Source organism: Aplysia californica, unplaced genomic scaffold, assembly GCF_000002075.1.
Source record: "Aplysia californica isolate F4 #8 unplaced genomic scaffold, AplCal3.0 scaffold00177, whole genome shotgun sequence".
NCBI lineage: Eukaryota > Metazoa > Mollusca > Gastropoda > Aplysiida > Aplysiidae > Aplysia > Aplysia californica.
Window position 1 is genome coordinate 607,850 of NW_004797447.1, and position 2,090 is coordinate 609,939.

Here is a 2,090-nt window from a genome sequence, read left to right on the forward strand (position 1 = left end):
CACACACACACACACACACACACACACACACACACACACACACACACACACCACGTTTGTAGTAGTAGCCCTAGTTACAAAAAATCATGTTCATAATAATCATTGTAATTCTGTGTTGTTTTGCTTCTTCCCAGGTTGGGTGGACAAGGCGGTCTTGTATCTGCCAGTATCGGTAAGTGAGTTTATTCGTGCGTTGTGTGTGAGGTTTTATTTGTTGCCCGCTCCCATAGCTATCGATATTAATGTATTGTGTCTATATCTTTTCTTTCTTTGCCTTTCCTCTCAGTCTATGATATTGAGGACAATATAGATTGAAAAGTGCATAAAGCTTGCTGTGGATCTGGAGTTTGCGTTACATTAATGTTATTTGTAATTACTGTTATTAGTTCAAAACGAACAAACAAAAATATGAACGCGAAAGGGGGGCATCAATGAACTTATGATAACCATTTTAGCTAAACAGGACAGATGAATAAAAGAATAATAAGAATCAACATGAACTTTGAGAAAACATTGAGATAGCGTGTTTCTATGTGTGTGTCAGTCTATATTCTTATAACAATATGATCCACACAGTAATATCAAAATTAGTGTACATAGTGCTTAAAACCTGATGATCCGACTAATAATAATAATGATAAATAAATAGCATTTGTATAGCGCATATCCCCGCTCAACAGCAGGCTCTATGCGCTTTACACTATATTATTACCCCAGCAGACCATAGAACACTCCGAAACATTCTCAGCTTCCCGGGAAGCATACAGTGCAAGCAGCTGATTAAGCGCTCAAACACTAACAAACTGACAAGATCTTTCGCTGTCTATGGTGGTACCCATTACCACCTGGGTGAGGTGATGAAAATTCGTATAAAGTGACTTTCCAAAGGACACAGTGTCGGGCCCCTGACCGGATTCGAACCTACGACCTTACGGTTGCGAGTCCGAAAGCCTAACCACTAGGCCACCGACTATATAGAATATCACACGGAAATCGGGATAAACAAGGCTGTCCCTATCACCCCTAACAGAAACAAGTTCTAAGAATGTCTTTAGTCTTAGCAAAAATTAAATGTTATACTAACCTAAACTCTTGTCACCCTTTCCCTTTGCAGGATCAGTGTACTGCAGTAGAGGAAATGCTTTCAGAAAACACCATTGATTTCACCTTCGAGCTTGCTCTAAAATCTTAGTAGAATTATAAAAATAAGACATACGTTACTCTGTTGCAGGCTCGACCATGATGGCCGCTCATTAGAAAAAAAAGCTGAGTCAATTATATAACAGTTCTGCTCACAATGTCCTCTCCGCCTTAACATACAACACAGACCACATGATAATATAAATCGATAGTAGTAAGTATTTCCTTACGCTGGCATGCTTCACGATAAAGGGGGAATAAGATATGAGTAAAGAAGACTCATCGAACATGTATCCGATCTGTTGGGAGGCTGTGAGGTCAGCTCGGTGCGATTTCGGTAATGATTGCAATGGATACAACAGTAACAACAGAACAACCATAATAACGGTAAAAAGATAGCTCCAGCAGGGACGGCAATAACGACGAACAAAGACCCAAACAAACACAACAAACACAACAGTAATAGAGTCAGACAGTTTGCTGTCGATTTTTATGAAAGATTCAAGTTTTGAGCCTGGGGAGACAGGAACGCTTTGAGAAGAACGAAATCGAACGGAAAAAACAAACAAACAACAGCGCGGGGGTAGAGAGGTGGAGGGTGTTACAAAAAGGAGTGATGGGTGTGTTCTTTGTTCGTGGAATAAAGAGTAATGTCAGGGAAAAGGTTAACGAACGGCTAGTTACATAGATTAATGAGAAGGCCTGTCAGGCTTCTGTTGGTATTTGTCAGGCAGTGTTCTTAGAGTACACAAAGATAGAAAGAGAAAGAGAGCGGGGTGAGAGAGAGGGAGAGAGAGAGAGACAGAGAGAGAGACAGAGAGAGAGAGACAGAGAGACAGAGAGACAGAGAGAGACAGAGTCAGAAAGATAGGGAGAGAAACGGAGATAGAGAGAGAAAGAGTGGGAGAGAGAGAGATAAAGAGAGAGACTGAGAGAGAGAGAGAGAAAGA

General features: G+C 40.8%; 1 protein-coding gene across 2 annotated transcripts in view; it reads left to right on the top strand.

Annotated features, from left to right (window-relative positions):
* Positions 1-2,090, top strand: part of LOC101857113 (sex peptide receptor) — a 162,761-nt gene that overhangs the window by 109,488 nt on the left and 51,183 nt on the right. For both annotated transcript variants that reach the window (XM_005098263.3, XM_013082493.2), the window contains exon 3: positions 135-172. The gene's annotated coding sequence lies outside the window, so the exon portion shown is untranslated. The remainder of the gene's footprint in view (positions 1-134; positions 173-2,090) is intronic.